Below are 26,320 nucleotides of genomic sequence, written 5' to 3'. Positions count from 1 at the left end.
ATGTTCAACGTTGCCAATGATCAAAGAAATGCCAATTAAAAACCACAATGAAATACTTTTTTACACCATTCATAATGGCTAATTATTAACAAGCAAAAAAATGAAAGATATTGGCAAGGATACAGAGAAAAGGGAACACTTATACATTGTTTTTGGGAATGTAAATTTCTACAACCTCGATGGAAAACAGTATGGGGATTTCTCAAAAAACTAAAAATAGAACTTCCATTTGATTCAGCACTCCCTCTACTCGGTATCTATCCAAAGGAAAATAATTTATTACTTAAAGAAGATACCCATACTCATATGTTTATTGCAGCACTATTCACAATAGCAAGGATATGGAGTCAATTTATATTTATCAATCAATGATTGAATAAAGAAAATGTGCTATACATTTATACATTTATGGAACACTATTCAGCCATAAAGAATAAAAACATTTCTTTTGCAGCAACATGAATGGAACCGGAGGCCATGATTGTAAGTGAAATAAATCAAAAACAGAAAATCAAGTACTGCACTTTCTTACTTCTAAGTGGGAGCTCAATAATGCATACACTTTGATATAGAGACTGGAAAAATAGACGCTGGAGACTGAGAAAGATGGGAGGTTGGTAGAGGGGCTAGGAATGAGAAAATACCTAATTGGGACAATGAGCACCGTTCAGATGATTGTTACACCAAAAGCTCATACTTCATCACTATGCAACATGTCCATGTGATGAAACTGCATTTGTACCCTCTAACGTATTAATAAAGAGAAAAACAAACTTTCATCAAGAGGGCAGACTGAATAGCCCTCATAATTTTCATAAATATTTAAGCAGAAAAATAATTTTAATAAAAATAAATAAAAATAATATTGTATTTTAAGAATGGTGTGAAAAGATAATTTGATGAATTAGAGTAGTTAGTACTTAGCACATACAATATGTTAGGCAAGATTCTAAGCCATTAGATATTTGTAGACAGAATATCTGACAGTGTAAAATAAATAACACAGATTCATAGGCAATGACAAATTGACATTTTTTCAATTATATTAGATGATATTAAAACCATTATAAAGTTTACTGTTTTGTATCATAATAAAGAATCATAAATGTTAAATAACTTCATTAAAAACTTTAATTAGGCATACAGATACATGAGCAGCACGTTTACCAGTAAACAGAGGGTATACATTATTTTCAAAGACCAAAATGATTTTATTTATTTATTTATTTTGGTTGGGGAGCAGCTTTATTTGCTGGGGATATAGTGGGGTCCTCTCTCTGGGAAGTGGGGTCTTCCACTGGTCACCCCCGGCAGTGGTCCAGGAGGCGCCATGCAATGTAGTGCTGGGCTCAGCTGGGGTCCGGGCCTTGGAGAAGGCGAACTGTCCAGGGAAGCAGTAGCTGTGGGATCCTCACCGCCCACACCGCCCGGCTGCACTGGGTCTCCTGGTGCTCCTCAGACTCCCGCCAAGCCTGCGTCTCTATAACGCAGTTATCCATCCGGCCCGGAACCTTATCCTCGGAGCCCAGTTTGACGCAGGCCAGGCATTTCCGCTTCCTCCCCTTGGGCTGGACTTTGCACTGGGGTTTCATCCATTCCTTCTTCTGACGCTTGTCTGCCTGAGCTTGAATTCCAGTCTCACAAATGTTCCAGCTAGGAAGGGCGTGTCCACGGCGCCATCCACACTGGTCTCCCGGAAGGCACGGGCGGATGGATTCTTCCAGGGCCACCTGCAGGCCCCAGCGCTGGGCCCTTTGAGCTCCGCCCAGCTTAAGGCCCCAGCACCTACCCACTCGTCCAGCGGCATCTGCAGCTGTCGCTTGCTTCCACCGTCACCCCGGCCCTGCGAAGCGGGTGTGCGCCCCTCAGCTCTCCGAGCCCGCCGGGAGCCGCCTCCTCCCGTGCCCTGCCCCTGGGGGAACCATACCCGCAGAACGCTGGGCAGAGGCGAAGGAACTGGGAAATGTTCCTTCCTCCAAATTGACCTTGGGGTCCGCCTGGTCCTCTCCATTCCCTCCCACCCTGCCCACGCTGTTCACTGGGTACTTCAGTTTCAGCAAAGTTCCCTGCCCCGTGCCTGTGCCGAGAAGCAGTCCTGTTGCCCACTCTCACCTTTAACCTCTTTTCTGGCCCACTCTCTCACCCTACTCGGTCTCGGACACGACCCGTCTCGGTCTCGGACACGACCCCTCTCCTCCCTACTGTCCCCAGAGCCTCTCTCTGTTTCTCCCACTCAGCCTCCTCCCTGCTTGCTTCTCCCTCCCTATCTGGAATTTCCTGGCTCCCATGGGGTGCCCCCCATCCTGGGGCCCAGACAAAACAGATAAAATTATTTTAAATGGAAACGTGAATTCCATTGAATTCATGACAGCAGTAATTCATCTGTTCATATTTTAAAGAATTATGATAATAGCAACTGTCAATTTAAAGTGTTAACCAGGGTTAAAAATAAAACCCTGTTATAGCTAACAAACTAGTAAAGTTGCAGGATACAATATTAACATGAAAATCAGTTGCATTTTGATAAAGTAACAGCAAAATATTCAGAAAAAGGAATAAACAAAACAATTCCACTTACAGTATTATCAAATAGAATGAAATAATTCATTAAATAGAATGAGTTTAACCAAGAATATTAAAGATCTGCATACTGAAAACTATAAAATGTTGGTAAAAGAAAATAAAGAATACAAAATAGGAACTATATCCTGTGTTCATGGATTCTAAAAATTAATATTGTTAAAATATCTATACTACACATAGTTATCTACACAGTTAAATAAATTTCTTTTATTATTATACTTTCAGTTCTAGGGTTAAATTTCTATCAAAATTTTAATGCTATTAAAGTAAATGTAGAACAAACAATTGTAAAATTAGTATAGAGCCACAAAAGAATCCAAATAGCCAAATACTGAGAAGAACAAACAGGCTGAAAGCCTCAAATTTCCTGATTTCAAACTGTATTACAAAGCTATAGTTATCAAAATAGTATAGTACCTACATAAAAACCAATGGAACAAAATGGAGGAGCAAGAAATAGACTCACACATATACAGTCAATTGTTATCACAGAATTATAAAAGAAATAGAAAATGACATCAAGAAATGGTGTACAAAAAACTAGATATGCACACAGAAAAAGTGAGCTCTTATCCCAAAAAATGACTTTAAAATAAATTAAGGATTTATACATAAGAACTGAAATCATGAATTTTCTATAAAAAATAGGGATAAAGCTTGACATTGGTCATGGCAATGATGTTTTGGATTCGACACAAAGAACACAAGCAACTAAAAAATAAAAAAGTGGAACTATATCAAAGTAAAAAGTTTCTGCACAATAAATAAAACAATCAAAATATAGAGATAGTATGTTGGATGGGAGAGAATATTTGTAATCCGTATGTGGGATAATATGATACTATCCAAATTATATGTCACACTAATCAATATAAAAAAAACCCACAGCAGAAAAAAACAAAAACCAATTTTATTATTGATTGGGCAAAATATCTAAATAGCTATTTTTCCAAAGACTTAAAAATGGACAGCAGATATATAAAAGCATTCTCAACATCACTAATTATCAGAGTAATTAAACTCAAAATCACAATGAGATATCACCTTATCGTGGTGTTAGGATAGCTATTATAAAAAAGTCAAAATTTAAAAAGTGTTAGAGTGCAAAGAAAAGAAAATATTTGTACAGTGTTGCTGAGCATATCCATTGGTGCAGCCACTGTTAAAAAAAATTATAGAGATTCCTTAAAAATTTTAAATTAGAAGTACTATTAATCCCAATTTGGAGTATGTAGTTAAAGGACGTAAAAATAGTATCGCCAAGGGTATCTGCACTCTTCTGATACAAATAAATGGATAAACTGTGTAAGAGGTAATTTCAGCTGTAATAATGAAATTATTTCATTTAAAACAGTATTGATAAACCTTGAAGACATGCTAAGTGAGATAAGTGAAATACAAGAAACACAAATACTGCATGATTTTGTTTGTGGAAACAGAGAGAGAGAAAGAAAGAAAAAGAAAGAGAAAGAAGGAAGAAAGAAAGAAAGAGAGAGTCGAATGGTAGTTACCATGGGCTAGGAAGTGTGGAAAAGTGGGAAGATATACACATCTTAAAGCACTCTATTTTACACCCTAAATGTATACACTTTTCAATGTGTAAATCATAGCTCAATAAATGTGGAAAAATTTTAAGATTAATTAGCAGGTCCTATCTAGCCACATGTAAACTTTATTTAAAAGTCTCTTGGCCACTCTTTCTAGTTCAAGCCAGGAAGGGCCCGAGTGCTTCTGGCCCCTTGACTTCTCCTACGCTCCTCCTGCTGTTACTATAGCTGAGGAAGATGTAATAGTTTCCAGGAGTTTTCCGGTTTCCAGACCTTGCAGATTGGGGAGGGCCATCAGCCGTCCCCTTGCTTGTTGCCCACAGCCCCGTTTGGCTCCAGGCAACTGTGTCAGGGCTTCCTGGTGGGAGCCACAGCAGCCATCTTGGCGAAGCTGCCTTTCCATGCCCGCATTCCTGTGGCCTCTTGGCTCCCCAAGCGTCCATTATGGCCCCAGTGCAGCCCTCCTCACATTACCAGTGAAGGGAATGTAACTGCAGAAGATACTAAGGAGGAAAATGAGAAAAAAAAAATGTCCCATGTATTAGAGTAATTGTCATTAGATCACCTGTGTTGCATACAGGGTCACTCTTTATAATTACTGCTGTAAAACCTGCTGCAATTGGAAGAGAAAATGATCCTGAGCATACTCTTTGAATCCCTGAAGTTGGTGTCAGTAAGTTTCATGCAGAAATTTATTTTGACCATGACTTAGAAAGTTATGTCCTTGTAGATCAAGGCAGTCAAAAGAGAACAGTTGTTAATGGAAAATGGATTGTTCAACTGGAAATTAATGTGACCCTTATGTACTTGAGCATAGTCATGAACTGAAAATTGGAGAGACTGTGTTACCCTTTTACACTCATCCTAGCACTGATACCTGGGCTGGCTGTGAACCATGACAAGTTAGAGCTCACCCTTGCTTTGATAAGAAAGATGAATTGTTAATTGGACCAACTCTAAGGAAGGAGAAAAAATAGTTGTAAATAAGAAAATAATAAAGGAAAATACAATTAAAATATGTTTACAGAAACAGACTATGAAGATAAATAGACATTGAAGAATCTAAAATATAAAAATAGAGGTGGAAAACATAGTGAGCAGATTGGAAGTGAAGGAACCTTCCAAAGAGATAATTCTCCTACATCTGTTCATTCTGAAATTACCAACAGCAACAAAAGTAAGATATTGCAGAGGATGGGTTGCATAAAAGGTGAGAGCCTGGGGAACGATGGCTGGGAATGAAAACTCTGATTCAGCTTCAGCTTCAGCTTCAGCGAACACCTGTAGGCTTGGGGACAGGCAATCCATCCTCAACTGAAGATGTTCACCTTCTCCAAAACAAAAACCAACAAACTGGGACAAAGCATGAGATAGGTCTGCTGAAAACTTCCCAGAAACTAAACGTTAAAAAAATGACCCAGGGACCATGCCTTGGGTAAAAGGGACTGTCGAGTGTAGGTTAATCATAGAGGAAAACTCAAGCTTTCTTAAAAATAGAGTTTGGAAACTCTTATCTATTTTATTTTATTTTATCTTTTGCAGAGCTTTTATTCCCCAAAGACTCTGTGGCACACAGGTACTGTGTCACAGTTTACCCTTTCCTGATTCAGAAATGTATAATAAAATTTGGTTTGCAGCTTTTAAAAACCATTTTTTAAACTAATAAATAGTTACTGAATCAAGTTATGCAGTTAGTGGACTAAAGTTTACAGGGCACAGATGAGCCTATCAAACTTCATTATTTTATTTTGTCATCCATATAAGCAAAAAGCCATATAAGCAAAACTCAGGTAACCACTAATAACTTAAATGTACGTTTGTCTTTTTCTCCATATATTCACAGTAAGATGCACAGCAAGAGAAACATCAAAAGTTTACAAAAATAAATCTGACTATATGCATCCTTGTTTATGCCATTTAGAACCTAGGTAAAAGAACCTATTATACTTGACACAGCATAAATAATATTATTGAAGATCTAACAAACTGGTGACATATTGTAGAAAATTAGTGTTTTACTGACTTCTTTGAAGCATTTGTTTATTGGTACTACATATTCAGCATTTATATTTGACTTGTTTCATAGCTAACAAGATATTTAGATATGAACAACTGAGTAGAGTATTGAAATCATGCGCTGGCATTTGTAGTTTTCATAAATATTATTGCAGGCAATGGAATTGCACCAGAGAAATCTGATTTCTAGTGCAAAAGGAATACTTAGCGAGGACCTCAAGTTTAAGATATTTATTGAAAATGTCCTCAATTGCAATTCAAACATTATAAAAAATTTAAAACGCTCTTTTCAATAAATTATGAATTAAACAAAAAATTTAAATGATAGCTTTTATGGAGGTATGGAAATGCTAATGAGGTAGAATGGCAATTGAAGCCAAAAGATCTGAATTCAGGTAAACAATTTTGCCCATATTAGTTTTAAGTTAAAGGAAACAATGATTCTGACTATATACTATTTACTGCAGTAAAGTATTTCAGAAATTTGTGTATAATACATGATTAATTTTCTAATGGTAAAAAAAAGAACCACATCCTTCAAATTATTACAATACTGTCTATTGAAGAGAGTGGTATTTCAAATGAAGAAACTTGGAATTTCTCATGAGGTGGTCATCTATGCCACAGAAAATCTATGTAAAATATTTTATTCATGTATGCAAATGTTGATATTTCTGCTTTTCAGGAAAATAACATGCTCTAAAAACTTAATGCAGATAACTAAAATTACCAGTAAGTTGCAAGAATTCACAAAATGCCTAATATAGTTGAAAGAAAAATATGGAAACTTCTCAGGACCAGAAGAAAATAAAGGTAATGATCCAAAGAGGCATCAACGTAAGAGGTCAGTGTTCCATTCAGATGGATCTGATCACAAGGATATCAGATCTATGTGGGTTGTTCAGCTTCTGACAAGGCAAACGGAATAAACATAGATAAATTGCCTACTGGCATCTGGAGTGTGCTGTCTTCCACATGTGAGAACTAAATTATAAATTATGTTGCAGAAAAGGATATACACTACTAGTGTGAAGCATTAGATCAATTATATGGCTTATAAAACTCAGATATGAAGTTTATATAAAATGTTTGCCAATATCGGCCGGGCGCGGTGGCTCACTCCTGTAATCCCAGCACTTTGGGAGGCCGAGGCGGGCGGATCACAAAGTCAGGAGATCGAGACCATCCTGGCTAACATGGTGAAACCCCATCTCTACTAAAAATATAGAAAATTAGCCGAGCGCGGTGGCAGGCGCCTGTAGTCTCAGCTGCTCCGCAGGCTGAGGCAGGAGAATGGTGTGAACCCGGCAGGCGGAGCTTGCAGTGAGCGGAGATAGCGCCACTGCAGTCCGGCCTGGGCGAAAGAGCGAGACACCGTCTCGGAAAAAAAAAAAGAAAAATGTTTGCCAATATCATGAAAAAACAAGAAACCAAAATAATGTGGAAAAAAACCTATGAGCTTGTCAAGTCATATTTGGAAAAGAGACAAATGGAAAGTAAAGTATTGAAAATGTAGTAAAACAATTTAATTTCTGGCATACAAATTACATTATTAAAATAGACTGAGCTAATGAGAGAACTAGGAAACTGAAATGCTGGGTACAAATAATGTAGTTATATATTCTATAGAAGGCAAATTAATACAAAATACAAATATATTTATTTACACATGAAGACTAGATGAGAAGAAATAAAAAACATTTAATTGTTTTCCTAGACTATAAACAGGAAGGCAATATTCAATGAATTGGTGGCTCATAAGTTTCAGAAATTAGAAACAAGACATGAATCTTATGAAAGTTTAGAGTGTAATGAGTCAAAAAAATAAATTAAGAAATACTTAAAAGAAATAATGGTTTTGGTTATTGTGAATACTGCTTCAATAAACATAGGAGTGCAATTATCTTTTGGACATACTGATTTTATTTCCGTTTGATATATACCAAGTGGTGAGACTGCTGGATCTTATATATGGTAGTTCTATTTATAAATTCTTGAAAAACTTCCATGCTGTTTTCCCTAATGGTTGTACCAATTTACATTCTCACCAATAGTGTATAAGTGCCCATTTACAGATGAATGAAGAAAATGTTACACACACACACACACACACACACAGGAATAATGTTCAGTAATAAAACAGAATGAAATTCTGTCATTTATGTCAACGTGGATGAACCCAGAGGACATTACGTTAAGTGAAATCAGCCAGACAGAGAAAGAAAAAGAGCACATGATGCCACTCACATGTGAAATCTAAAAAAGTTGATCTCATAGAAGCAGAGAGTAGAATGGTGGTTACCAGATGCTAGGGAGAGTGAAGGGATGAAGGAGTGGTGAGGGGTTTGTCAAAGTTACAAAGTTACAGTTAGACAGGGAGAATAAAGTCTGATGTTCTGTTACACAGGGACTACAGCTAATAATAAAGTACTATTTATTCTAACAGCTACAAGAGAGGATTTTGAATTTTATTAGCACAAATAAATAATAAATGTTTAAAGTGCTAGTTATGCAAATTACCCTGATTGCATCATTGTACAGAATATACATACATTGAAACATCACACTGTACCCCATAAATATGTACAATGATTATGTGTCAATTATAAATAAGCTACATCTTGAAAAAAGAATGATCAAAGTGCATGACACTGAAAAGAAGAAAAACTCTTAAAAGCAGTGAGATAGAAGACAGATAACTTGTGAAGCTGATGGAAAACTTACCTTTGTATCAAGTCAGAAAACAGAAAAATTAAATCAATAAAATATTAAAATAAAAGCTTCTGGGCAGCATACAATCTATTAACAGAGTGATAAGACAACCTATAAAATAATAGAAAATATGTGCATCTGACAAGGAGTTAATATCCAAAATATATAAGAGACTGAACAGCAATAAAAATAAAAAGAACCCAACTAAAGAGTGAGCATAAGACATGAATAGACATTTTTCCAAAGAAGACACAAGGAAATGCTCAGCATCACTAATAATCTGAAAAATGCAATCCAAAACCACATAAGATAGTACCTCATTCCATTTAGAATGGCCATTGTCAAGAAGACAAAAGATAACAAGTTTAGATGAGGATGTGGAGAAAAAGGAACACTTATACGCAGTTGGCATGAATGTAAATTTAGTACATTTTTAGATGTATTTTTTATTAGAAACTTCATGAAAAACTATGCAGGTTTCTCAAAACAAAAACAGAAACCAAACCAAACAAAACAAAACAAAAATGAAAAACCTAAAAAAGAAACTACGATCTAATCCAGCAATTCCACTATTGAGTATATATTAAAAGGCAATAAAATCAGTATATTGAAGAGATACTGCACTCCCATGTTTATCATGGCTCTATTGACAGTAGCACAGATATCGAATCAATCTTAGTGTCCATCAAGGGATAAATAGATAAAGCCAATGTGGTATACACAGAAATAATGAAATCCAGCGCTACGGGCTGACGCCGGTCTCTGACGTCGGTCTCTGACGTAGACGACTCCCGCGCCCGGACTTCCGGCCTGGCCGGGTACCCTACAGGGGGTGTCCTGTCACAGTCCCTGCTTCAGGACCACTCACCCTCCGCCTCCCAATAGCGCGGGTTTTTTTGCGGTCGTGGCGGCTGCTGCTCCTACTGCCGCAACTTGGAATCCAAAACGCTTCGTGGTGCCCTCAGGACAGAACCATGAACCCACCGCAGCTGCGGTGCGTGGCGGTGCGTGACGCCGCCGGACGCCGCCTGCGGAGTCTGACGTGTCCTCCTTGGCCTGAGCCCACCCGCAGCGCAGCGCCGAGTTGCTCCTGCTGGCGGCGGCCGGGGAGGGACTGGGGCGGCGGGACACCTTCGGGGAGCGTGCAAAGGTGGAACCGCAGCCACCACCTCCTCTCTCTCCCACGGGGAGGTGCAAAATTACCATAAAATTATGACTTGTCATCCTGTGAGTTACCAGTTGGAAAATTGGAGTCTAGAAAATGTTACCTCCATTTTAGCCCACCGCTTCCTTAATGGCTATATTTGGGTGATAAAGTGTTCCCGAACTCATTTGCACAAATTCAGCTGCCATGATAGTTTTCTGAAAGGTAACATATTTGGTTGCCCAGAGCACAATACTACATATATAAATTTTATAACATTATATATACTATTATATATGCACTATTGAACAACTACAATGAATTAAGCACTGCTATAAGAACTTTGTATTCATTATCTCTCAATAATTCTCTTTGAGGTAGATTTCAGTATCTTCAAAAGAGGTTAATTTATAAACAATACATATATTTGAATAAGAAACTAAAACATGAAAGGCTTTTAAAATTACAATAAGGAATAAGGAATAAGGAAAGAGCATTATAGAAGTCTACAGAACATGCATATTTACAGAAAGTTTTAAAACTTACAAAGTTGAATAATGTATTATTTAGAGACACCTACATATGTAGTATAATTAATAATAAAAGTCAAAGGAATTATACTTTCTCAAAACTGAGGATGAATGATGATTTTCTGAGGTAGACAGGCAAAGAGTTATATTTGGGAAAGACTGTGTAGACAATACAGACAGCTTCAAATGTAGGAGTAAAGTTTTATTAAGTAATTGATAGGTACAGGGGGCTGAATTTATTTTTCTACAAACACACACAAACGCGCACACACACACACACACGATTTGGCCCTGTATATTCATGAATACCACATCTGTGAATTCAAACCAACCTTGAATAAAATGTAGTTAAGCATACAATGTTTACTTTTGTACTGAACATGTGCAGACATTATTGTCATTATTCCCTCAGCAATACAAAACTATTTAAATAGCATTTATGTTGCATTAAATATAATAAGTAATGTAGAGATGAATCAAGTACTATACAAGAGATTGTGCATAGGTTGTATGAAAATAATCCTTCTCTTTATATAAGCTACTTAAGCATCTAGGATTCTGGTATCCCAATGTGGTCCTGGAACAAATCCCCTATGGATACCTGTTTATGCATAAGGACAACCATATAAGGGAAAACTGTGTGTGTGTATTTATATGTAAAATTTTACACATACAAATATATAATATACTAGTGCTTAATATTATAATTTTTATTATAAGTGCTTGATATAAACAAGCATTAAGTTTATATGGCATACAGTACAATGTTTCACTTAGTCATCTTCCATCTGTACAACAACCCCCCCATGACACAAGTTTACTTACATAACAAATCTACACTTTTACACCTGAACTTAAAATAATAATTTAAAAAAATGTTATTTTTCAAAATTCTATTGATGACATTAAGTGAACACTTACTGAAAATGTATTTTAGTGATGTTTAATATATAGATTTATGCAGTCTCATTTTACTTTTTTGTTGTTGTTGCTTATGCTTTTTATGTCATATCCAAGAAAGTATTGTCCAGATCAAAGTAGTAATTCTCTCACCATGTAAGACATGTTTGGAATATTTTATTTAAGATATTTTTTTAAGATATTTTAAGATATTTATTTAAGATATTTATTTAAGATATTTAAGATAGTTTTTATATACGGTGCAAGAGAAGCATCCTACATTGTTATTTTTCATTTGGTGGATAGTCAGTTTTCCAACATCATTTGTTGAAAAGACTATTCTTTCTCCATTGTGTGGTCATAGCAACCCATGTGCAGGTCATCTGATTATATTCACAAGGGTTTATTTTGGGGTTTTCTGTTCTGTTTCATTACCTCTTTCTCTTTATACTAGTACCTTACTGTTTTTATTTCTGTAACTCTGTGATATGTTTTGAAATCAGAAAATATGATGCCTTTAACTTTATACTTCTTTTCTAAAGCTATGGTGGCTGTTCATGGTGGCTTGAGATTTCATATACATTTTAGATGTTTTTTATGTTTCAGCAAAAACATACCATTGTGATTTTCCTAGGGATTACATTGAACTTGTATGTCATTGTGGGCAGTATTAACATTTTAACAATATGAAGCCATCTGACTCTTGAACAAGAGTGGGTTCAAGGGTGTATTGCTTAAGTTCTGCGTATTTTGGGATATGACAGTTTTCCTTCTGCTTTTAGTTACTAGTTTTATTTTTTTGTGGCCAGAAGGAATATAGTCTCAGTCTTTTTAGATTTAATAAGACTTGTTTTGTGTCCTAATGTATTGTCTTTCCTTAAGTGTGTGTCATGTGATTGGGAATATTGCTTATTCTGCTATGGTTGACTGAAAAGCTCTATATATGTCTATTAGGTCTAACTGGTCTTTAATGTTGTTCAAGTTTTCTTTTGTATTGATCTTTTACCTGTTTTTTCTATTTATTATTAAAAATGGAGTATTAAAGCCTCCCACAATTATTGTGTCGATGTATACTTCTTGCTTTGCTTCTGTCAATATTTACATATTTGGGAACCCTTATATTATGTGCCTATTTATATTTATACATGCTGGAGATTCCTGGCAAATAGGTGCTTTTATCATTACATAATATTATTCCTTGTCTCTTTTGACAGTTTTAATCTAAGGAGTATTTGGGTTAAAATAAGTATGGTGACCCTGTCCTATTTTGGTACTATTCATATGGATTGTCCTTTTTCATCCTACTTCTTTCAGCGTATTTAGTTCCTTAGACCTAAAGTGAGTCTCTTAAAAACACCATATTTTTGGATATTGTTTATTGTGAATCCATTTATGCATTTTATGCCTTTTGTGCAGAAAGTTTAATTGACTTATATTTAAAGTAATTACTGAATAAAAGGAATTTCCATTTCCATTCAATTATTTTCTGTTTCTTTTAGTTACTTTTTTTCTCCTTTCCCCTCTTACTGCCTTTTTTGGTCATTGTTGATTTTGTAAGGACATATTTTGATTTCTTTTTTATTTTCTTTTGTGTACATTTCATAGATTTTTTTGTGATCACCACGAGGAATAGAGAGTATATAAAACACTTTAAAATTATATCAATATATTTTGTCTCATAACAACTTAACTTTGTGTACAAAAAGCTACCTCTTTACATCTTTTCTTTACCTTATTAAGTTGATACAATAGAATCTTATCTTATTAATTTTACAGCATAGATTTTTATATTGTATATTTAACAAGCATATGCAAATTTTAAATGTTTTTCTTTTTACAATTTTATAGCAGAATTATGTGTATTTTATACACCACCATTATGATAATAGAAAATTCTCTATTTTTTTGTATATTTACCTTTAACAGAGAGTTCTGTATTTTTATACGGCTTTATAATTAGCTGTCTAGCATTGTTTTATTTTTCAACATAAAAGTCTCCTTTTAGCATTTCTAGTGATGATGAACATCATGTATGTTTTTTAAATTTTAGTAACAGGTGGACTTACTATGGCTATTGTACTAGTCTTTTTATAACACTTTATAAAAACTATATGAATCTGAATAATTTATAAAGAAAATAAGTTTAATTGACTGACACTTATACAGGCTTAACAGGAAGCATGACTAGGCGGGCTCAGGAAACTTACAATTATGGCAGAAGGGAAAGGGAAAACAAGCATGTCTTCACATTGGTGGAGCAGGAGAGAGAGAGAGCGAGAAAGGGTAAGTGCCACACTTTTCAATCACCAGCTCTAAGTAGTCACCCACTATCATGAGAACAACATGGGGAAATCAACCCCCATGATTCATCAGGTTCCTCCCTTGACACCTGGGGATTACAACGTGACTTGAGATTTGGGTGGAAGCATGGAGCTAAACCGTATCACTTATATTGTTACTTGTGTTTCTTATTTGTAGCTATTTTTTTCTAGTTTTCTCTCTTTCTGCTTTTCTTGTGTCTCACTGATTCTTTTCTTTTGTGGCAATATGCTGTGGTCCCTTTCTCATTTTCTTTACTGTATCTCTACAGGTATTTTTCGTGGTTATCAGGATGATTAAATAAAACATCTTGAAGTTACAATATATTTTCAGCTGGTAACAAATTAACTTTCATTGCATACAAAATTTTCTGCCTTTGCATCTCTCCTCAAACTTAAATTACATTATATATTTATGTTTTTATATTTTATATAACATATCCATTAACAAAGGTTTATGATTGTTTTTATGCTCTAGTCCTTCAGATTATATAAAAGAAATAGAATGCTTTATGCACCATCATTATGATGCTACAGAATTATATATTTGTATATGTACATACCATTCTTAGAAAGCTATATCTTCATATAATTTTGTTGTTTTTTTTTTTTTTTTAAGGCAGGGTCTCACTGTCACATAGGCTGGAGTGCAGCTGTTTGACCACAGCTTACTGAACCTAGAACTCCCAGGCTCCAGTGACCCTCCCACTTCAGCTTTTTGAGTAGCTGGAAACACAGGCCTGCAACACCATGCCCAGCTAATTTTTAAAATTTTTGTAGAGATGGAGTCTCAACATGTTGCCCAGGCTGGTCTTGAACTACTGGGCTCAAGCAATTCTCCCAGACTGCTGGGATTACAGGTGTGAACCACCACACCTGGGCTGATTTTGTGTTTCTGTCTGGCATCAAGACAAACTCTAGGATATGAATAGGGGTTGTATATTGTATCTGAGTTCAAGTATAAATGGTGAGAAGAAAAGTTAGAAGCAGGTGCCACAGGAAAATATAGAAGGGGACCGAGTAGGTGGGGTAAGTTTCCCTGAAGAATGTGATATGTGTTGGGTCCTGGTAGATGGAAAGTGAGCAGGGAAGAACATTCTAGAAAGAGAGAGGAGTCCAGAGGCCCAAAGCAGAGACAAATGGGGGGTCAGTGGCGAATTTGGTACCTTTTTTGGTAGTAATAAGATTTTTGCACCTGTCTGGGTGCCTGGTCTTCAATTCTACTTGCAGAATCTGTGCATGTCATTTAAACTTTTTGAGCTCTGTTGTCTCATTTCAGCCTCTTCTTGTTTTGGAGGCAGATCTCAGGGCCAGGAGGCCCACCTTGATGAGCTCTTGGACCAAATAAGGCATCAAAGGCATGAGGAAATACTAAAGTTTCATCTAAGAAAGGGCAGGGATTTTCAGAAGAACATGAAATCCAGGTCGGCTGATGAGACCCTAAAAGACAGAAGAGGCTGGCCTGAAATTTATAATTATGGTCACAGGCAGCCCACTCAGGAGCCTAGGAGCTTAGTCAGCAAGCTGAGGACTAAAGTTTTGCCTTTAACGTAAGGGAGTGTTGTGGTCATTTGCAGCTTTGCTCTGAGCCCATACAGAGGCTTCAAGAGAGAATGTTGAAAAGTTTACGGAGGAAGGTTCTAGGACAATGTACTTTAAAGTGTGACATAAAGTGTGTGTTGAAAAAAGTAAAATTGATGAGTCTTTTTATACATAGAAGATAAATTGTTATTATCTTAAGCAAGACTCTTATAATTATGCGGTGTTTTATGTAAGCCTTGGTAATTACAAGAAAAGTTATAATAGATACAAAAAAGAAGAAGGATCAAAGCATATAACAACAATAAAAGAAAAAAAAAACAAAAACACAAAGACAGCATAAAAAAACTACGAAATGATCAGACAGCAATTAACAAATTGGTAGTAATAAGTACTTACCTATCAATAATTTTTTAAATATAAAAGTCTAATTATCCAATAAAAATACATTGTTATGGTATAAATGTCCCCTCCAAAATTTATGTTAAAATTTAACTCGCTTTGTTACAAAATTAGGAAGATAGACATTTAAGAACTTACTGGCCGGGTGTGGTGGCTCACGCCTGTAATCCCAGCACTTTGGGAGGCTGAGGTGGTTGGATCAGGAGGTCAGGAGATCGAGACCATCCTGGCTAACACAGTGAAACCCTGTCTCTACTAAAAATACAAAAAATTAGCAGGCATGGTGGTGGGTGCCTGTAGTCCCGGCTACTCAGGAGGCTGAGGCAGAAGAATGGCGTGAACCCGGGAGGCGGAGCTTGCAGTGAGCCGAGATCGCACCACTGCACTCCAGCGTAGGCGACAGTGCGAGATTCCGTCTCAAAAAACCAAAACCAAAACAAAAACAAACAAAAAAAAAGCCGGGCGCGGTGGCTCACGCCTGTAATCCCAGCACCTTGGGAAGTCGAGGCGAGTGGATCATGAGGTCAGGAGATCGAGGCTAGCTTGACCAATATGGTGAAACTCCATCTCTACTGAAAATAGAAAAATTAGCCGGGCGTGGTGGTGAGCGCTTGTAATCCCAGGTACTAGGGAGGCTGAGGCAGGAGAATCGCTTGAACCTGGGAGGCGGAGGTTGCAGTGAGCCGAGATTGCACCACTGCACTCCAGCCTGGGCGACAGAAAGAATTTGCTAGGTCATGAGGGCTCTACTCTCATGAATGAATTAATGTCGTTATTTCCAGAATGAATTAGTTGTCGTGAGAGTGGTTCCATTATAAAAGTAAGCTCTCTGGTGTACACCTTCTGTCCTCGTTATGCCTTTCACCATTTTCTGACTTGGAAATATGATTCTCACCAGATGGCAATGGCATGTTCTTGGACTTTCAGCCTCTAAACAAATGAGCTAAGTAAACTTCTATTTTTTATAGTTTACCCACTCTATGATATTCTGTTTTTGAAGCAGAAAATGAACGGAAACATTCACAAATGTCTAAAGACATTAACAAATTTACCAGTATATTTTACATAAGAAATTTTTTTAGATTTAAGGGCATGCATAGGTTGCCGGTTAAATAATAAAAAAATACTATGCCAATAATAACTAAAAGAGTATATTAGTGGCTATATTTATATCAGACAAAATAGACTTCTAGAAAAAAAATCTGTCAGGAGATATAGAGAAGTTGACTATATAATGATAAGAAGCTGATCTGTCAAAAGGCTATAACTATATATGAACCCAACATTGGAGCACATAAATATATAAACATATGTATATATGTATATAATAATATTGTGTCTATGTAATATCTATATAGTAAGAATATATTTTATATATGACTGTAGAAAAAACACAATTATTATCATAATAGAAGATGTTATTACTCTACTTAAAACGTTTCAAGTAGTAAGAAAACAATGTACTTGCAAAGCACTATAGAACAAGTGCACCTAACAGTGATAAACAGAATATTTCATCCAACAGTATTTAAATACACATTCTTCTTGAGCACACATGGAATATTATCCAGGATATATTGTATGTTGGGCCAACAACAACAAGAAAGTCTCTACAAATTTAAAAAGATTAAAATTAATGAACTTTTTAAATTACAGTTTTTTAAAACTAGAGATCAATGACAAAAAAATTTAAAGACTCACAAATATGTGGATATTAAACAACATATTTCTGAAAAACAAATGGGTCAAAGGGGAAAAGAAAAAAGAAATCACAAAGTATCTTGAGAAAAGTAGAAATAAAAACACAACATACAACAACTTCTGGGATGCAAAAAAGCAGTTCTAGGACAAAAGTTTGCAGTGATATATTTCTATAAGAAGAAGAAAGAAAGACCTCAAATAAACAGCACGACTTTGATTTGCAAAAACCTTGAAAAAAACTAATGATTCCCAATGTTAACATAATACACAAAATAATAAAAAAAACAGAAAGAGATTCAATAAAAACTTGAAAGACAACAAAAAAGATAAAAGCAGATAAATAATTTACATGTAAAAGTTATCTAAATTAAATAATTTAAAAATGAGAAGAGTAAATTTTCTTTTTTATTTTCAAGTTGAAAGATTAAATTTCTTATTTTTATTTTGTGTTTATGCTTACAATAAACTGGTTGCAAAATTTTATCCTGAACTCTTAGACATTCTATTTCCAGTAGGGTTTGTATTTAGGCACATGGGTTTGTGAAAGAGGGTTTGTGGAGAAGAAAAAAGCAGACTAAGAGAAAGTGATACAAAAAAACCCATGAGTAGGGAACAGTGCATAGTTGGTGAAAGGACTAGTTAGTGCTATAGACACTGGCCCACACAGGGTAACTCTGATTTCTAAATGTGTGTATGCAGGCAGATGAGATGGACAGAGGGTCGAGAAGCCAAGACTACTGGAGAAATAGGTCACTGGTGCAGATGCAAGATCTGGGCATAGAAGTAAGCCATGAGTCCACTGGGCACTTATGTAGCATATTAGTGGAAAACTCTAGAAGGAAAGGTTCTGTCAGCACAGTTCCTCAGGGTGAAGCCTCGTCATGGGAGGGGTGTGTAGCTACATCATTGCCTAGTGTGCATGTGTGTGAGTGTGCAGGAATCACTTTATAGCAGCAGGGTGAGGACAGGAGTCTTCCTTCAGAACTCCATCCCTTTTAATCCTCAGTTCCCTCTGACCCCAGATGGGACCTATTATCACTAGACAATTCACATTGTGACAGCATGTGTGTAAAAGAATAGAGTCTTTATTCCCCAAAAGACCCACAGTATACCTCCAGTTGAGGCTGCTGTGATGTCTTTGTTGTAACACCAAATACATGGAGTTTGTTGAACACCAGCCAATTCATCAACACCAACTGGGAGTTTAACATCTTAATTCTGACACCACCCAGAGTCGGCATAGACCCCACAAGTTCAGGACTCAGTCCCACAGCACCATCCCCACTGCACATGTCTGTCACAACCAACATGGGCACATCTATGCTTCTGAGCATCTATCTATAAATTATAAGCTCCCATAACCCTTTTCATCAAGTTTAATAATTAATAAAACTACTCACAGAACTTGGCAAAACATTTCATCTATGTTTGCCAGGTTATTATAATAAATACAATTCAGAAAAAGCCAAATGCAGAAAATGGATACGGCAAAGAAAAGCAGAAAAGAAAGACAGGGTGGGTAGTGAGTCCTGGTAAATAGTGACATTTAAGAAAACTCTCTAATTCTTTGTGTTCTGTGAGAAAAGCTTACTGCAAAGAAACACCTTTACCATTGTTACCTAGATGGTACATCCTCTTTTAGATATTACAGATTCAAAGATTCTCCACATTCCCATTTGTTCCTCATAAACAATTAAATACTTTTGTCTTCAGAGTTCAGAAGAAAACACTTGTTAGGCACAGTTTGCTTCTTTCTTTTTTCCCCCAGGCCCCTGGCCTCTGCTCCATCTTCAGTCTGAGTAAACATACAACCATACAACCCCTTTATATGCCCCTCCCAAGAACAGGCTGATTTCAGGGTGAAACCATCTCTAATCTTGAAGGATTTTGCCACCCTCCATTGTGCCCTTCCTCTCCCACCCTTCTTTCTAATATACCTTGCTCCTCCATTTCAAAGACAGCTCTTTTCTGCCTAGTATTTTAGATGTTTGCAGATATTATGCTTGGTGCTTCCACCATTGCAATACTTCTTTAGGTTAAAGTCTCTAAATTTATTTTATTTGAAAATATCTAGAAACAGCCCCAGGATAATAACAATTACACCCTCACAGAGAACACCTCAGTCGTCCTCCTATCTCAAATGACACTGTATCTGCCTGTGGATCTCCACAGTTGAGAAGGTGATATACATTTTGGCCTAGCTCACAGGCACTATGATAAATCTTATACATGAACCAAGCCAAAAGGAGAGATTTTGACTCTCATAGCTAGGTTTCAAGCAATGGGTAGGGTCCTGGGTCTTCTACTTTTATGGAGGTCAGAGGATTATAAAACCCATGCATGTCAAATATACCCCTTGAGTGGTACAGAGAGTGTCATAACAGGACCCAGTTCACAGGTGAGATATAGAGACCTATATGGCCACCCAACCAAAAGTAGAAATTGTCACATGCCCACATGTACATAACCCACAACTGAGGTTCTAAGCCTCACACCCATGGGCAGGGGGAATTTCGAGTTGTGACTCTCACAGGTGGATTCAGTCCACAGGCGAAATGGTGACTCTCTCACCAAGATTCAGCACAGCATTGAGGCTGTGACTCCCTTACCAGGACATAGCTTGGAGAAGGGATTGGGGCTCTCACGTGAGGATGCAGTCCACTGTTGAGATTGTGACTCATGTACTTGGACCCAACTCACAGGAGTTGTTGACTCTTCTACCTGGAGTGGAGAAATGTTTGGATTTGGAGGTCTCATTACTGGGCCTTCCCACAGGTATAATTGTGACATACATCTAGAACCTTAGTGATTTCACAGTGCTTCTGGGCTCAGCACAGATATATCTTGTGACTTATACCTGGAATAAACACCTAGGTGATGTGACTATTTTGCCTAGACACTTCCTTCAAAGGAATTGTGATGTTTCTCTCTACTTTGCACCTAGGTGATATAAATCTTTTCCCCTACCTGGACCCTGCTCACAGGTAAGGTTATAACATATCACTAAGCCTAGTACTTAATGATGTGACTCTCTGATCCTGTTTGTGCCCTGCCCTCAAGAAGCATTGTGACATCACTGGTCTAAGCAACAAGGTAATCTTGCTTATGTGTGTCTTCTGTCTGGGCCATGTGCACAGGGGGCATTGAGAAATATCTCTGGACCAATCACCTAAAAGATGTGACTCTCCTTACTTGCATGGACTCTGCTCACAATAGAGATTTTGACACATCAGTGGGTTCAACACCTAGGTGATGCAGCTCCTCCTTCTTTTCTGGGCTCTTCCATCAGAGAAGATTGTGACATTTTCTGAGCCCAGCACTCAAGTGAGGTGACTTGTCTCCCTGGGCCCTTCCTGCAGACAGCATTGTAAAATATCTTTGGGATCATCACCTAGGTAATGTGAATCGCCTCTGCTTCATGGGCTTTGCACTCAAAAGGGCTTGTGATTTTCATGGGAAGCACCACCCAAGTGATTTGATTCTTTTGGATGGGGGGCTGGGATCTGCCAACAGGAATAATTTTTACATATTGCTTGGCTAAACCCCTGGTTAACAGGACTCTTCTCTCCTACTTGGGCGCTCCCCGCAGTGTGTTTTGTGTCATATCTTTGGGCTGAGCACGGAGGAGTTGAGACACTCCTTCCTTGGCACTCCCCAAAGGGAATATGATTACATAACTTTGGGCCAGTCACATAGGTGATGTGACTCTCCTCTATTGCCTGGAAACTTTTTACAGTTGGGATTGTAACATATTGCTGGGTCCAGCACCAGGTGATGTTATTCTTATCCCAGGGCCCAGCCCACAGAAGAAATTGTGGCATATCTCTGGGCCCATCACCTAGGTGATGTGGTTCTGCTCTTCTGCCTGGACACTTTCCACAAGAGGAATTGGGACATATTGTTGGTCCCAGCTCTCAGGTGATGTAGCTATCCTGCCTTGGCTTTGTGCACGGGGGCATTGTGACATATTTTTTGGCCAAGCACCTGGGTGATATGACTCTCCTGAATGGGCCCTGCTCCCAGAGAGGATTGTGACCCATCACTGGGCCAATCATGTGGGTGATGTGTTTCTGCTCTGTTGCCTGGACTCTGGCCAAAGTAAGAATTGTGACATATAGCTGACCCAGCACCCAGGTGATGAAACTTTTGTGACTGGTCCCTGCTCACAGGTAAAATTGTGACATATATATAGTCATAGGTTAAAGGAGAAATGATGACTGTCATACATGGGATCCAGCTAAGAGAAGAGATTTTGACCCTCATAGCTAGGGTTAGGGCAACAGTCATGGTCCTGGGTCTCCTACTTTAACAAAGGTCATAGTGTATTTTTTTTTTTTCTTTTTTTTTCTTTTATTATTATTATTATTATTATCATTATTATACTTTAGGTTTTATGGTACATGTGCGCAATGTGCAGGTAAGTTACATATGTATACATGTGCCATGCTGGTGCGCTGCACCCACCAACTTGTCATCTAGCATTAGGTATATCTCCCAATGCTATCCCTCCCCCCTCCCCCCACCCCACAACAGTCCTCGAAGTGTGATGTTCCCCTTCCTGTGTCCATGTGTTCTCATTGTTCAATTCCCACCTATGAGTGAGAATATGCGGTGTTTGGTTTTTTGTTCTTGCGATAGTTTACTGAGAATGATGATTTCCAGTTTCATCCATGTCCCTACAAAGGACGTGAACTCATCATTTTTTATGGCTGCATAGTATTCCATGGTGTATATGTGCCACATTTTCTTAATCCAGTCTATCATTGTTGGACATTTGGGTTGGTTCCAAGTCTTTGCTATTGTGAATAATGCCGCAATAAACATACGTGTGCATGTGTCTTTATAGCAGCATGATTTATAATCCTTTGGGTATATACCCAGTAATGGGATGGCTGGGTCGAATGGAATTTCTAGTTCTAGATCCCTGAGGAATCGCCACACTGACTTCCACAAGGGTTGAACTAGTTTACAGTCCCACCAACAGTGTAAAAGTGTTCCTATTTCTCCACATCCTCTCCAGCACCTGTTGTTTCCTGACTTTTTAATGATTGCCGTTCTAACTGGAGTGAGATGGTATCTCATTGTGGTTTTGATTTGCATTTCTCTGATGGCCAGTGATGGTGAGCATTTTTTCATGTGTTTTTTGGCTGCATAAATGTCTTCTTTTGAGAAGTGTCTGTTCATGTCCTTCGCCCACTTTTTGATGGGGTTGTTTGTTTTTTTCTTGTAAATTTGTTGGAGTTCATTGTAGATTCTGGATATTAGCCCTTTGTCAGATGAGTAGGTTGCGAAAATGTTCTCCCATTTTGTAGGTTGCCTGTTCACTCTGATGGTAGTTTCCTTTGCTGTGCAGAAGCTCTTTAGTTTAATTAGATCCCATTTGTCAATTTTGGCTTTTGTTGCCATTGCTTTTGGTGTTTTAGACATGAAGTCCTTGCCCATGCCTATGTCCTGAATGGTAATGCCTAGGTTTTCTTCTAGGGTTTTTATGGTTTTAGGTCTAACATTTAAGTCTTTAATCCATCTTGAATTGATTTTTGTATAAGGTGTAAGGAAGGGATCCAGTTTCAGCTTTCTACATATGGCTAGCCAGTTTTCCCAGCACCATTTATTAAATAGGGAATCCTTTCCCCATTTCTTGTTTTTGTCAGGTTTGTCAAAGATCAGATACTTGTAGATATGTGGCATTATTTCTGACAGCTCTGTTCTGTTCCATTGATCTATATCTCTGTTTTGGTACCAGTACCATGCTGTTTTGGTTACTGTAGCCTTGTAGTATAGTTTGAAGTCAGGTAGTGTGATGCCTCCAGCTTTGTTCTTTTGGCTTAGGATTGACTTGGCGATGCGGGCTCTTTTTTGGTTCCATATGAACTTTAAAGTAGTTTTTTCCAATTCTGTGAAGAAAGTCATTGGTAGCTTCATGGGGATGGCATTGAATCTGTAAATTACCTTGGGAAGGATGGCCATTTTCATGATATTGATTCTTCCTACCCATGAGCATGGAATGTTCTTCCATTTGTTTGTATCCTCTTTTATTTCCTTGAGCAGTGGTTTGTAGTTCTCCTTGAAGAGGTCTTTCACATCCCTTGTAAGTTGGATTCCTAGGTATTTTATTCTCTTTGAAGCAATTGTGAATGGGAGTTCACTCATGATTTGGCTCTCTGTTTGTCTGTTATTGATGTATAAGAATGCTTGTGATTTTTGCACATTGATTTTGTATCCTGAGACTTTGCTGAAGTTGCTTATCAGCTTAAGGAGATTTTGGGCTGAGACAATGGGGTTTTCTAGATGTACTATCATGTCATCTGCAAACAAGGACAATTTGACTTCCTCTTTTCCTAATTGAATACCCTTTATTTCCTTCTCCTGCCTAATTGCCCTGGCCAGAACTTCCAACACTATGTTGAATAGGAGTGGCGAGAGAGGGCATCCCTGTCTTGTGCCAGTTTTCAAAGGGAATGCTTCCAATGTTTGCCCATTCAGTACAATATTGGCTGTGGGTTTGTCATAAATAGCTCTTATTATTTTGAGATACGTCCCATCAATTCCTAATTTATTGAGACTTTTTAGCATGAAGGGTTGTTGAATTTTGTCAAAGGCCTTTTCTGCATCTATTGAGATAATCATGTGGTTTTTGTCTTTGGTTCTGTTTATATGCTGGATTACATTTATTGATTTGCGTATATTGAACCAGCCTTGCATCCCAGGGATGAAGCCCACTTGATCATGGTGGATAAGCTTTTTGATGTGCTGCTGGATTCTGTTTGCCAGTATCTTATTGAGGATTTTTGCATCGATGTTCATCAAGGATATTGGTCTAAAATTCTCTTTTTTTGTTGTGTCTCTGCCAGGCTTTGGTATCAGGATGATGCTGGCCTCATAAAATGAGTTAGGGAGGATTCCCTCTTTTTCTATTGATTGGAATAGTTTCAGAAGGAATGGTACCAGCTCCTCCTTGTACCTCTGGTAGAATTTGGCTGTGAACCCATCTGGTCCTGGACTTTTTTTGGTTGGTAAGCTATTGATTATTGCCACAATTTCAGCTCCTGTTATTGGTCTATTCAGAGATTCAACTTCTTCCTGGTTTAGTCTTGGGAGGGTGTATGTGTTGAGGAATTTATCCATTTCTTCTAGATTTTCTAGTTTATTTGCATAGAGGTGTTTGTAATATTCTCTGACGGTAGTTTGTATTTCTGTGGGATCAGTGGTGATATCCCCTTTATCATTTTTTATTGCATCTATTTGATTCTTCTCTCTTTTTGTCTTTATTAATCTTGCTAGCAGTCTATCAATTTTGTTGATCCTTTCAAAAAACCAGCTCCTGGATTCATTGATTTTTTGAAGGGTTTTTTGTGTCCCTATTTCCTTCAGTTCTGCTCTGATTTTAGTTATTTCTTGCCTTCTGCTAGCTTTTGAATGTGTTTGCTCTTGCTTTTCTAGTTCTTTTAATTGTGATGTTAGGGTGTCAATTTTGGATCTTTCCTGCTTTCTCTTGTGGGCATTTAGTGCTATAAATTTCCCTCTACACACTGCTTTGAATGCATCCCAGAGATTCTGGTATGTTGTGTCTTGGTTCTCGTTGGTTTCAAAGAACATCTTTATTTCTGCCTTCATTTCGTTATGTACCCAGTAGTCATTCAGGAGCAGGTTGTTCAGTTTCCACGTAGTTGAACAGTTTTGAGTGAGATTCTTAATCCTGAGTTCTAGCTTGATTGCACTGTGATCTGAGAGACAGTTTGTTACAATTTCTGTTCTTTTACATTTATTGAGGAGAGCTTTACTTCCAAGTATATGGTCAATTTTGGAATAGGTGTGGTGTGGTGCTGAAAAAAATGTATATTCTGTTGATTTGGGGTGGAGAGTTCTGTAGATGTCTATTAGGTCCGCTTGGTGCAGAGCTGAGTTCAATTCCTGGGTATCCTTGTTGACTTTCTGTCTCATTGATCTGTCTAATGTTGACAGTGGGGTGTTAAAGTCTCCCATTATTAATGTGTGGGAGTCTAAGTCTCTTTGTAGGTCACTCAGGACTTGCTTTATGAATCTGGGTGCTCCTGTATTGGGTGCATATATATTTAGGATAGTTAGCTCTTCTTGTTGAATTAATCCCTTTACCATTATGTAATGGCCTTCTTTGTCTCTTTTGATCTTTGTTGGTTTAAAGTCTGTTTTATCTGAGACTAGGATTGCAACCCCTGCCTTTTTTTGTTTTCCATTTGCTTGGTAGATCTTCCCCCATCCTTTTATTTTGAGCCTATGTGTGTCTCTGCATGTGAGATGGGTTTCCTGAATACAGCACACTGATGGGTCTTGAGTCTTTATCCAATTTGCCAGTCTGTGTCTTTTAATTGGAGCATTTAGTCCATTTACATTTAAAGTTAATATTGTTATGTGTGAATCTGATCCTGTCATTATGATGTTAGCTGGATATTTTTCTCGTTAGTTGATGCAGTCTCTTCCTAGTCTCGATGGTCTTTACATTTCGGTATGATTTTGCAGTGGCTGGTACCGGTTGTGCCTTTCCATGTTTAGCGCTTCCTTCAGGAGCTCTTTTAGGGCAGGCCTGGTGGTGACAAAATCTCTCAGCATTTGCTTGTCTGTAAAGTATTTTATTTCTCCTTCACTTATGAAGCTTTGTTTGGCAGGATATGAAATTCTGGGTTGAAAATTCTTTTCTTTAAGAATGTTGAATATTGGCCCCCACTCTCTTCTGGCTTGTAGGGTTTCTGCCGAGAGATCCGCTGTTAGTCTGATGGGCTTCCCTTTGATGGTAACCCGACCTTTCTCTCTGGCTGCCCTTAACATTTTTTCCTTCATTTCAACTTTGGTGAATCTGACAATTATGTGTCTTGGAGTTGCTCTTCTCGAGGAGTATCTTTGTGGCGTTCTCTGTATTTCCTGAATCTGAATGTTGGCCTGCCTTGCTAGATT

Source organism: Pongo pygmaeus, chromosome 18 (genome assembly GCF_028885625.2).
Source record: "Pongo pygmaeus isolate AG05252 chromosome 18, NHGRI_mPonPyg2-v2.0_pri, whole genome shotgun sequence".
Classification (NCBI taxonomy): Eukaryota; Metazoa; Chordata; class Mammalia; order Primates; family Hominidae; genus Pongo; species Pongo pygmaeus.
Note: the sequence above shows the minus strand (reverse complement) of the source record.